This window comes from Ruditapes philippinarum, unplaced genomic scaffold (assembly GCF_026571515.1).
Source record: "Ruditapes philippinarum isolate M1 unplaced genomic scaffold, ASM2657151v2 ctg2355_1_1_1_1, whole genome shotgun sequence".
Classification (NCBI taxonomy): Eukaryota; Metazoa; Mollusca; class Bivalvia; order Venerida; family Veneridae; genus Ruditapes; species Ruditapes philippinarum.
In genome coordinates, this window is record NW_026864350.1 from 33739 (window position 1) to 47288 (window position 13550).

The 13550-nt window shown below is 31.2% G+C and overlaps 1 long non-coding RNA gene across 1 annotated transcript; it reads left to right on the top strand.

Annotated features, from left to right (window-relative positions):
• The first annotated feature begins 11481 nt into the window (after positions 1-11481).
• On the top strand, positions 11482-12731 carry LOC132725297 (uncharacterized). The gene is made up of 2 exons (XR_009625028.1): positions 11482-11691; positions 12308-12731. It is a non-coding gene; the product is annotated as an uncharacterized LOC132725297 (long non-coding RNA).
• The last annotated feature ends 819 nt before the right edge of the window (positions 12732-13550 follow it).

A 13550-nucleotide genomic window follows, 5' to 3' on the forward strand; every position in this document is an offset into this window, starting at 1 on the left:
TTATGACCGAAAAAGTAAACATATTGTGTAGATCGTGATCAAAGATTCTGTTTTTATTGTGTTGATCAAATAGTAAATGAACATTTAGTTCTCAATATTTTAGAACTACCGTCGCCACTAAATTCAATGAAATTCGGCATTACAGAACATATAAATGATCTTAAATTCTTAATCTTACATAATACTAGGCTTAATATTCATCAAATAATTGTTAAGTCTCATAATGCGATTTATAGTTCTTTTTGTAACCTCAAAATGTCGCTAATTATAAAATGAATCATAAATAAATATTAGTTTTTTTTAAGAATTATTGTCATCGGGACATCAACATTACGTAATCGAATAAAAAAACTTTAGACTCTCAACCAACACTAGCTATGTAATTAAGCATGTATTTTTTCATGCCTCTATCATTAAGCATTGATCAACTTAAACCATTACACCATTTGATTGAATAACCAATGATGGATTGAATAATCAATGTAACATTAGTCTGTACCATTCATAAAAATGGCGTCATTGTACAATTCTCATGCTTGTAACTATTTTATCTTTTATAACTGTAATAGGCAAAATTTGTAAATATGGTTCCAGAGCAAGATAAGTAATTCAATTAAAAGACATTTCCTGGAGGCAATTCGTTGATGCCATGCTCTTTTGGGTATATTGTACCATTCAAATAGTCATTTGGTGTAAAATTATTCTTCCATTTAGAATTGTTATAAAAGCATTAAATTAAAAAGCATTTCCAAGAGAGAATTCAAGTATCTCAATAATCTATACATTCTACAATGTTTATTATTCCACTAGACATAAAATTGTTCTTCCAATAAGAAAATAAGAATTATATAAAAAAAATTCTAAGTTAAAAAAGAACTTTGATACTTAAATTTTTGCATCATTAAATTTTATTTCTTATATTGCAGTTGCCTATTTTGTTATAGCCTTTTTGTACGATTAATTTTATATACCGATATGTGGTGAAATGAGGCTTATACCAGTTTATGCTTTAAAATCATTCTGCAGCTTTATATCTATCATCTTGTCATATGTCATTGCAACAAGAACTAAATAATTTTCTTGTGAACAATTTATATATACATGTTTGTATTCATATTTATATCAATATACACCATTACCCTGAAATGCATGTGTTATTTTATATTCCCCTGGGACGATTAATCTACATAGACTTAAGAAAACTTAATGTTCTAGTTCCCTGGCTGCTCTACTCGCGTAAAGTTTTTACTATATTGAATGTTTTACTATATTAAAAAGTTGGTTCGGAAAACACTGAAAATATATTGACCAGGTAATATTCATTTCCAGGATAATAGATCGAAATAACCTCATGTGACGCGTAAAGTTTTTACTATATTGAATTTTTTTACTATATTAAAAAGTTGGTTTGGAAAACACTGAAAATATATTGACCAGGTAATATTCATTTCCAGGATAATAGATCGAAATAACCTCATGTGACGCCATATTAAGTTATAGAAAAAAGTTTGCGTGAGTTTTGATAAATACATTTTTTTTTCTATTCGTCAAATCAGAAAACAATTTGAACTATCATATGAAATAACATGATACTAGGCTTACTGAAAACTGCATTTTGTTCTGATGAGTGGTTGCATTGATTACTCAAATTCAAAATTCAATCACTGAATGATGATTTTGTAAAAAAAATGACTGAAATTGGTGTTCCTAAAATAGTCGCCTCTCAGGAAATAAAGGAAACGACTTCTAAACACGCGATACTTCATAATACTTCATGAAGAGACACATATGTTACTATGTATGTATATATAGCATCGCATCAGACAGGAAAAATAATGGATTAAGAATAACGCGAAACACTCTTCAAATGAAAATAAAATAAAATTGCGTTAGCAAGATATGACATGTTTCTCCTATACATGCATTTACTAGCATTATATTCATAAAACTACAACTAAATCTAAAAAAATGTTTTGGTGAAAGAAATGTCAAAAAAGAAAATCCCATCTGTTTAAAAACAATAAGTACATTGTTCCATCAACAGCATCCTTTCCTTCAAAACGTCTATTTTTTTTTTTTAGTAAAATCAACAAATGATTTATTCATTATAGATGATAGGTTCAGATGTTCAGCATTTTTATTCATGCTTCGGAATTTATTGGAACATTTACATACTGTCAGTAATAACATCTCTATCACTAGAGAACAAGTGAGGTTTTACGCACGCGTAAAAAAGCTGCGAAGGAATGGTCAGCTGTTACTGCATACCTTTGAAGAGCCGAATAAAATGCTACCTAGACGAATGTCTATTAAGATCTGCTCGGGTGTTGAAATGAAAGGGGATGCGTTACGACTCGAAAATTTCATTACCTCCGTACTTGTAGTACTCGTTTTATACTGTGACAGGACTAGTACACTTCAGTCAATGTCGTTATGTACCAAGAATCCGACACCAGAATCCGTCTATTTATTTATAGTGTCTTTAAAAGCCAGGCAGTTTTTTTAAGGAAAGGCACAGCTTTACTTGACCCGTAATACAGAACCCAGTTTCACATAATAGTTTGTACGTTCTGTTATCTAGATAAGGCATATTCAGGAAGAATTTAACATACAAAAATTATTTACTAAAGAATGCACATAGTATATATTTATATTGTCTGCTTTAGCTAATATATTTGGTGCATCACTAAATTAAATTTATTCTTTGATTTTTTGCTTCAAGCCTCGACATTATTAGCGCATTTTAAAGTGTTTATTAGTGATTATTTATTCTTTTTGAAAATGTCTATAATTACTCAATTGAAAAGTTCTGTAAAATTCAAAACATACATAATTTTCTGATGAGAAATAAAATAAAGGATGATTGGTTTAAAATTGAACTTTTCTTCACTTTAACTTGTACTTTTTATTTTGTACCGATTAATTATATTTGGACTACCTTGGCACTGAAGGATTTTGGTTTTGTTTTAACACGCACACAAACACGCACGCACGCACGTTCACATTATAATATAGAAAAAAAAAACATATAAGGTTCATCTGCAAAATTGAAAATATTGCACTCCGGTTTGATTTTGCTTGTTCAACGACGGTAGTATTAAGAGCAATCTATCATCTAAGCCCAGCAGTACTGCTAAGCTTAAGCAGTATTTAATATTATACAAGACAATGGTTAAAGTTTTAGTTTAGAGTTACCCGTATTCAATGAACAGAATTTAGTTGGGACGTAATCCCTGTATGAAATAGACTTTCTAACAACAGAGTTGCTTTTCTTTAATTATGTGTTCTTACGACACAAACTGTACCTTTATCATGTATCTTTTACTAAGTAGGTTAAGAGAAGTCATATGAGATCATACGATGAACGTAAATGTACAATTAGGACAAAGTTCACATTATGTCAGTACCAGGCACGCGTGAGCAAACTTTACCTGAGATACCTTTAGACTATGACACTTTGGCAATAGCTATCCCTTGCACAGAATACTTGAACATCTTCAATCCAAGATAAGTTGAGTATTTTTATCTGTTTATCATTACAATATTTTGGAAGTCTTTCAACATATGAAATCGTATCAAAGTGCACTTCAACATAAGCTACACTAACAACGATTTCAAAGCAACGTGTCCTATTTTTATAATTTCCGCTCCTCAAGGATCATTGATTCCAATACAATTAATGTAAAGAGTTAAACCCCACCTAAGCCGGTGTAAGGGATGGGACGTAAGAGATATTACAGATTACAATAAGAGGGGAAAAACATTTGGAATTGTTATATCGTTGCCTAGATATTTCTTTGTTTTCCAATGCTCTCAAAAGATCCCCTCCCCTTTAATACATCTATGTTCAGAAATGCCTTTTAAATGTCTCATTTTAAATTGAATTATATCGATATCAAGACCGGTAGTCTTACGTCCTATTATACTCTTCAACACACATGTTTCTCTCTTTCACACCATTATACAAATACATGTATGTTGGTTTCATTGTGGGTTTTTTCAATCTTTTATTGTCATTATTTTTAATTTTTGACATTTCAATCTCGAAATACATGAACACATTTTATTTAAATACGTAATTAGGTATTGAAATAATGTCGATTGAGAACGGAAAACAAATCTATGTGACATACTCTCTCAAGGATACTTTATCTGTAGAGAAATAGATTGATGATTATCCCGTCATGCACTTATTAGATATGATTTGATTAAAGGCACATTAAACATCCAAAAACTTTGTATGATTTTCATTTCATAAAAAACTCTGTATTTTGGTGTCCTGTCACAATTGCCGAAGTTATACTGATTTGGCATTTCGCTGAGCTATCTTTTGGTTTTTCACATTTTTTTGTTTAAGAGAAATTAAAGTGACTGAGTAAAGTAAATCGAAGAACAAATAACACATTGTTAACGTGCTGCAACACTTTTAACATTTTATCTTCGCATGCATTATTATTTACTTCTTGTAATTAGAATCATTTTTGCTTAAAATCCATTCAAACATTAATTACCATAGGTTTGCCCCTTTAAATATCATTTCTTGAACATAGTGTGCCTTTAATATACCATGCACATTTTAAGGTTAACTGATACTGCTTTTCTCAAATTGTAATTCGAATTTGTATTTTTTTGATGTTGATAATTCTGTATTAGAAACAAGTGTGATAGAGAACTGTGTTTAAACAAGTCAAAAAATTGCTCTTTAAAGTTAGAATATGTCAGATATGTCCGAAATAGCTAAACGTGAATATGAAGGAGAATCGGACAATATTAGTGTTAATTGTAGTGATATAAATGAGGATGATTCTTCTAGATATACCAACCTAAATGAAAATAATTCTAAGCCAGACAATGAAACTGAATATTGCAATATTGATTTCAATAGTGTTGAAGATATGAAGTGTAGCAATGAAGGTAACACGGCCAAAGCTTCAACGAGTGAGAAGGGAGACGTTCAACATGATAACAGGGAACTCCCGAATAAAGAATCAAAAGAGTATAAATCATCGGAACACTTTAAACCACAGAGTAACGTTGAACATTTTGCCCTTGCTTCAGAATCACCTGAAACTTCCAATCCCGACCAAGGATCGATTGAACCTGACATTGTGGTCTTTTCCACCACATTTCCACAAAATCAAAGAGCAGTCATGCACTCTATTAGCACCGAAAGTAACCCAAACGACCAAGAACTAACGGATATGGTATCAACAAGCACAACAGAAGACAACATCCTAGATGATTTTCATGAAATAGATGAAAATCATCTGATATATATACCTGATGTCATGAAAACATATAAAGATGAACAGATTTCTAATCTAATGGATATCAAAAGTAAGTCTGACACAAGTGATGTAAATAATGACTATGAGCAATCGTACAAAACTAATAACGGAACCTCAAATTTATTGTTTGGACATAAAGAATTTTCTGGGGAGAAAGAAATAGAAAATTGTAAAATTCAAGATATGAGCGAAATGTTTTGCGAAGGAAATGTTGCAGTTACTATGTATGCAAAACATACTGAAAGCCACAGTAGTTTCAGTTGTTACCAACAGTTATCAGGAGATCGAGATGGTAAAGGCAGTACAAGCAATAAAGTTGTGGATTTCTCGGATGACCTACAAGAAGACATACATATGATGGTTGATAATAAGATAAAATTAAATGTATTGAATGCCAATCAAGCTCTGGAAGTCGAGACACAGGAAGAATTAAGGAGAAATTGTTCTCACCACATAGACAAAAGTCAACTTGATTCGGGTGAAACTATAAAAAATGAGACAAATTCTGCAGGACAGACTGATGTTAGTTCGATGACTGATATCAATGAAAGCGGTGATGAAAGCAAAAGCCAACTATGTAAACTTAATTCTGTTAATGTTCCTGATCCTTCAATTCCAATGACAATGTTTTGTTCGTTTTCAGATGAGCTCGCTGTCAATGATTGGAAGTCTGACAAAAGTAATCTTGATGGAGAAGAAGGTGGAACGTCTATTAAAATGCAAAAGTATGGTATCGTTTGCGAAAGTAATCAGCAAACTTTTAAGGAGAAAGTCATGAGTGATACTCAAAAATTGCATGAGATGACACACCATTCTGTAGAATACGACGGTGATTATACTGATGAGAAAGCGGCCAAAGCTTCAACGAGTGAGAAGGGAGACGTTCAACATGATAACAGGGAACTCCCAAATAAAGAGTCAAAAGAGAATAAATCTTCGGAACACTTCAACCCACAGAGTAACGTTGAACATTTTGCCATTGCTTCAGAATCACCTGCAACTTCCAATCCCGAACAAGGATCGATTCAACCTGACATTGTGGAGGTCTTCTCCATCATATCTTCACAAAATCAAAGAACAGTCATGCACTCTATTAGCACCGAAAGTTACCCAAACGACCAAGAACTAACGGATATAATATCAACAAGCACAACAGAAGAAAATATCCTAGATTTGTTATCAAGTAAAGATTATTTTCATAAAATAGATGAAAATCATCTGATAGAAATACCTGATGTCATGAAAACATATAAAGATGAACAGATTCCTAATCTAATGGATATCAAAAGTAAGTCCGACACAAATGTTGTAAATAATGACCATGAGCAATCAAACAAAACTAATAACGGAACCTCAAATTTATTGTTTGGACATAAAGAATTTTCTCATTTTTCTCGTCACATAGACAAAAGTCAACTCGATCCGGCTGAAACTATAAAAAATGAGACAAATTCTGAAGGACAGACTGATGTTAGTTCGATGACTGATAACAATGAAAGCGGTGATGAAAGCAAAAGCCAACTATGTAAACTTAATTCTGTTAATGTTCCTGATCCTTCAATTCCAATGACAATGTTTTGTTCGTTTTCGGATGAGCTCGCTGTCAATGACTGGAAGACTGACAAAAGTAATCTTGATGGAGAAGAAGGTGGAACGTCTATTAAAATGCAACAGTATGGTATCGTTTGCGAAAGTAATCAGCACATTTTTGAGGAGAAAGACATGAGTGATACTCAGAAATTGCATGAGATGACACACCATTCTCTAGAATACGACGGTGATTATACTGGTGAGAAAGTTAGTGAGAATGAAAGTCCCGATAACACACATATTTCTATGTCCGATGGCAGTGAAAAAGTGGATGTTTTGTGTCATGACTATACAGAAGATATCCAGGAAGAGGCCAAAGTGGACTTCAAAAATGAAGTAGAAATGAGTTTGAACAACATGCAAACGACGGCATCAACAGCTGAACATATACATGTAAATTCTACAGCAGCTACTTTTGACGTAAATAAGGAAGATGTTACTAAAGAGACTCTTGTAGTAAAAAATGAAAAGGATACAAAAGGTAAATGGAAAATGCAATTATTTCCTATCATTTTCGGAGGTAAAAAAGGCAAAAATGAGGTTTCTGCATTGTTTTCTGACCATGCAACTAACGAAGTTGTGTTATCAAAGTATACCAACACACAAACTGAATTGAGTATGAGTCTTCAAGGAACACAATCAAAACGTAGAAGCATGTTAAGCAGTTTAAAAAGATTATATGATTCATCAGAAGAAAACAAGTTAAATGAACAACGCATGATCGATTTCGGCAAGAGATGCGAAGATTGCTTATCCAAGCCATTTGAAAATATGAATGATGAAGAAGTAAGATGTTTGAACTGCTTCAGACTTAAATGTTTACTTTGTGAAAAACAATGCACATGTGGCAATACATGTTATTGCAAAATGATGGCTCAGACCATTGAAGAAAAAAAGGAAAGAGTGAAAAAGATTTTAAGAGAATCGATTAATGGCCGTCTACCGAATGAAAATACAATTTACATCGTCTCGACTCACTGTTACAATCTTCATAAAGGAAAAACTATATTAACCTTAGACATGAGATTATCAAAACATTTTGAGGCGCAAAATGATAATAAACAATCTCAGGTTAGTTAAAGTACATAAGTTTTACATTTTCTTTAATTTGGAAAATCATGAGTTATATGAAAGTGTAACTATGATTTAGAATAATGTTTGTTTTGATTTTATTTAAATCGGTACCTTTAATAAAAAATGAGGAGTTAAGTGTATCCTTATCGTTCTTTTTATTTTAGGAAAACTTTATGAAAGTTTTGGTTTTGGACTATGAGGATCATTCCTCAAGGCAGTATCAACGCAGTCGTCAGGCAGTATGTGTCACTTTGAAAACCGTTGTAGATGAAAAGGTCAGTTGTCAAGTATAAAAACACAAGCTTGGAATTGACAAGGTGGCGATTGAATGCCTATTAACGCCACAGTGTCATATAAATAAATTATTCAAAAGTTTATTTACTTAATATATTTTATCCAACATTAATTAAGGATACAAAAACACAATAAAAACATGTTGAGATTATTAGTGGTTTTTGTTTATCTTTTATTTAGAATTAATGTCATTCTTTATAACTAGGTCATTGGACTCTATAGCAAGGACACGACGGAGAGACAAGAGAAATTTATTAGCCCTTTAATCAAATACTTAGGTTGCAGAGATATACAGGTACAAAAAGTTGATGAGTTTTCTGGAAAACTAGGAAAAAAAGAGGCTCAACTGATTGTCGTCTGTTTAGTCCATTCAAGAGCTATTTCAGATGTGAACGCTGCCTTATGTGAAATTAACGGTAATTTTACAGCGGTGTTATATGTTGTTATATTTTAGATTACTCCAAATTTCTGATCTAATAAACAAAAATTATATGGATTTATATGGCTGTTTACAGTATTACATATATGATTGGATATTTCATATTTATATAGAGAGGAAAATAAAGTTTTCGAGAACCAAATAGTATTATAAATTATATATAAGCTCCCACTAAATCATTAAGAACAATATCGTCATATCTTTTGTAAGAATATCCAAATGATACATTTCTGTTGTTTTTATGAATATCTGAAATACTTACTGAAAGTGGCGCCCGTTGTCGAGTGGTTAAGGTCGTTGACTTTAAACCATGGGCTATGGGTTCGGATCCCTACAGGGACTTTGGATTCTTTCATGTACTCTACTCTACCTCTACTGAGGTGCCCGTTAGTGTCTAAAATAATGTACGGAAAGGCATCTGAGGTCTTCCCATCAGTTACATGTAATCTGGAAAGTCGCCATATGACCTATACTGTGATGGTGCGACGTAAAATCCAATCAAACAATTTTCAAACTTACTGAAAACGCGACCCTTTTTGGCCAATCTACGTTAAAGATATAAATAATGAATACACGAATAAAATATTTAATGAGGAACAACCAATGTTTGTTCTTTAGATGGAAAAGTGCAATGTGAAACAATAATTCTAAAATTCGCTTGAAGAAGTAGTTATCAAACATTTAGTTAGACTCAATGTTAAGATAAATTGCAAGTTAAAAAGTTCTTTTAAAAAAAGAACTATTGTGTTATCTCTTAATATACATTCTTTATTTCAGAAAAATTGTTCAAGCAGATCATACTGGTTCTGTTACATTTCAAACAATCTGATAAAAGAAAATGTTCATCTGAAATGAAGTCGAATAGACGCTTTTCAGACATGACTATCATCGACCTATTCCAGACACCTGAACGTGACAATATAGACGATGTTTTCAAGAAAATAATAGACGCAATTAATTCTTTTGAATAATACATATATTGTATTTGTATGATAACCAGAATTCTGAATTTATGTTGTGACTTTTTCAAATTGAGCATGTATGATGTTGCGTGTGTTTTTCAAATTTTTTTCTGCTAGTCTTAAGTTACGAATTAAATTACAATTATATTGTTTTATTTAATCTATATTAATATTTGCAAAATTACATTATATGTATAAGTGAGAGAGAGAGAAAGAGAGAGAGAGAGAGGGAGAGAGAGAGAGAGAGAGAGAGAGAGGGAGGGAGAGAGGGAGAGAGAGAGAGAGAGAGATTTGTCCACTTAAATATTTTATCTTTATCAGAATCGGGACAAGAGGATGAAAGTTTACCATTCTCATGATCAGAGTGTTGATATGCTGATATAAGTACATGTATATAACAGAACTCAAGAAGTTGTTAACGTTTATATAGTACATTTATTCATTATTTCCTTAACTAGAAATCAGCCATTTAAACATAATTATTTTTGTTGCGGTATTTTTATATCTAAAGGTTTATGAATGAAATGATATTATAGTTGCTTTGAATAAAGAAAAATTTATAAATTACATTTGAATATTTTGTTACCTATACATCCTTTGTTAAATATATAATAGTTTGGCCTCTTATGTTAAATATTGTTTGATAAGATAAAAGTATGTATCTTGTACAAACATTGTGAAGCCTTGCCAGTAACTAGCCTTACCAGCAACTATTTTTAGAATACGATGTACCCATATCTTGACAACAAATTCATGTATGAACGTTTCAATTATTATTAAGAAAATTACAGATTTTCGCCATATATGTAGATAGTGGATTAAAGACAGGATTTTTAAAAATAATGGCACGTATGCATGCAAAATCTCAAAGAGAATTGTTCGAGTTTGGAAATCGATGTCATTCGTGTCAAAACCGATATTGTTTAAATTGTTTTCAATTTAAGTGTACACTTTGCCAAAAGGATTCCAAATGCAAAGCATCTGAATGTGAATGTAAACTATTGCCTAAATTGATTGGCAAAAAGCTAACTGAAGCTCAGTATTTGCTGGTTAGCCAACGCACAGCACCGAGCTCGATTGATATCGCGTTGAAATATAATTTTTCTCTTCATCATGGGGAGGCTTGCTTAAGTTTGAAGATTGTATTGCATAAGGATTTTGACCATAAAGCTGAACATAACACGGCTGGCGAGTCAAAGGTAAGTAGAAATGCAAATTAGTCTCACAAAATGCAGAAAATAGATAATTCAGTTATTTAAAAACATAAACATAACATAAACATGACGTTTATCCAATAAGAAAGAAAACGCAATGTAAGATATATTGCTAAGATTAGAAGATTGAACTTCTAATGATCTTATGATAGTTTAAGAAAAGTTTTATAAATATGTGTGCGAAGTTGCCCATTTTGACTTTGAACCATCTTTGTTAAGGTACTTGAGAATTACATGGAACTTACAGTAGATATCAAGGAAGGCACTCATTTACGAAAAAAGTACGTGAGTAAGCAGACAGTAAAAATCAATGTTCCGGCCTTAAAAACCCAGAAGGTATAACACTTGAATATTAGCTTCAGAATCTTAAAGAAATAAATGGATTCATGCCTATTTATAATAGTTAACATAAAAAGTATAAGTATAAGTAAAAATAAAATTATCGTTTTGAATACCATGAAAACATAATTAATTTTAACACAGTCTCAATTTTTGTACTTTTTACCGACCACGTTAAAACCGATTCTAGCAATTAAATATTTTATAGATGATTATCTTTAAATAAATCAATATTTTTATACAATTATGTTTATGTTTATCTTCTTATAATATTTAGATTGCGGTTTATTGCGGAGAAGAATCCACCTCAAATAGGCACAAACAATGTCTGAATAACCTCAACCGACTTTTACAGAAGAAAAACATTGTTCTGGAATTTACCGACAACCTAGAAAATGCGTTGGCTCAAAATGAAAAACCTTTACTTGTGATTTCTCTCATCCACTCAAGAGCTATATCCGATGTAACCGCAACGTTTTCTAGCATAGAAGGTTAGCAGAAAATTGCTCAATCTTACTCAGATGAAACACGCTTATACAATTTGCTTTTTCATTCTAAACATATTTATTTAAGCATTACGTTCTTTCAATTCCGGCTCCTGCAACTACCAAGTGATGGTTTCATATAAGAAAGATCTGAGGTGAATCGAGTAAGGCTCATCAAACTTGAAATCATTATGTTTTAGAAATAGAAGTAAATAGAGGAAAAAATAAACAAAATTATAATGTTTTGTTGTATATTTTCAAAATGGAAAAGCTTATGTGAACTATGATAGGACAGTAAAGTTTTTAAACATTAAATATATTCAGATGTTTTGCACGAGCCTTACGCGACATGCGAGACATTACATTATGAGATATTTAAGATAACAAAGGAAATATCAACAGATAGACAAATGCAAAGATATGCAATAATAATTATTGAATGTTCGTGTTTGTGTGGCTTATCTGTGTATATTATAAATCGGAACGAATGCATGACTACTTTTCCTTTGTCTATGAATTTTTTAATTTCTCCAATGTGATCAAGATCAATGATACATCTATGTATTTTAGTATTTGTTCAATATCTATTCAAGCAACTAAACTTCTCTTTTCTTAATTTCAGACCAGTATCTAAAAAGAGTTATCGTTGTACTATTGCATTTTAAAGAATCAGATCAGACAGAAGCCGCTCAAGATATCATTGGTGGATTCAACGTCTTTCATGCGTGTGATTACTTTCTAGGAAAAGAAACGAGTTTAGATAAGGTTGCGGATTCTGTCTTTACAGCTATCGAAAAATTTGATATGCAATACGATTAGCAGTGTCAGTATCAAGACTTTAGTAGACACAAAATAAGTTATTTATCTGTGTTACATTTATTGTCGAACTATATTAAAAATGTTTTTATTTTTAGTTCTGACCAAAAATGGTACAAATGTGAATTTAAGGTGATTGTATTACTGAGTATTACAGTAAACAGATGTTATATTGTAACCAGAAATTATTATTTTACCTTAAATATTCTAATGAAAAAATATCAATACTACAGCGGCATTTCAATGTAATTTTTTATTTTTAATTGTCTATATCATCAATCTTTGCAATTAATGCACAGCTCTTGTTAAAATTTGAATAAATTGTATGCAGACAGGAACAATATAATAATTATTATGCTGTTATTTTAAGTATGATTTTAACTGTTAAGCAATGCACCATTCGCTCTTCAGGAAAAATACGAACTTATTCTTTACATATAAGCATTTTGAAACATAACAATGAAATCCAAACAATATCTTTAATATAGGTAGTATCTTTTGTTTCTTTAAATATGAATGATAGGAGCGTAAAATCACCTTTATACACTTTAAGAAAATACATTCGAGCACTTGAGATATATTACACTTCAAAAATGTGTTGTGTTAATTTTAGTCATGTCACATACTTGTTAAAAAATCTGTTGTTTTTTTTTGTTGTTGTTGTTGTTGTTGGTTTTTTTAATCTAATTCCAAATAAAAACACTTTTTGGAAAGGCTCTGTAAAAAGAAGAAAATGAATGATTACCAAAGGTTGAACTAATTTTTCAAATGGTAACAATTGTGATAGCATAAATATATTTTTACCCTCCATTATAATAACAAATTAAAATACTTTAGTTTATGTGTAAAGAGTACAGTATATTAGATATATTTTAGCAATTCAAAGAAATTAGAAATATATTCAGACAGCAGGTCAGAGAACTGCAAACCGTAATTATTTTTAAAATCAAGGATTTTCTTATTCGATAAATTATTTTAGATATTGTTAATATTGTTTGTTTTTGTTTATTTGAGTTTAACAGCAGACTGACACTCACTAGCTATACCAT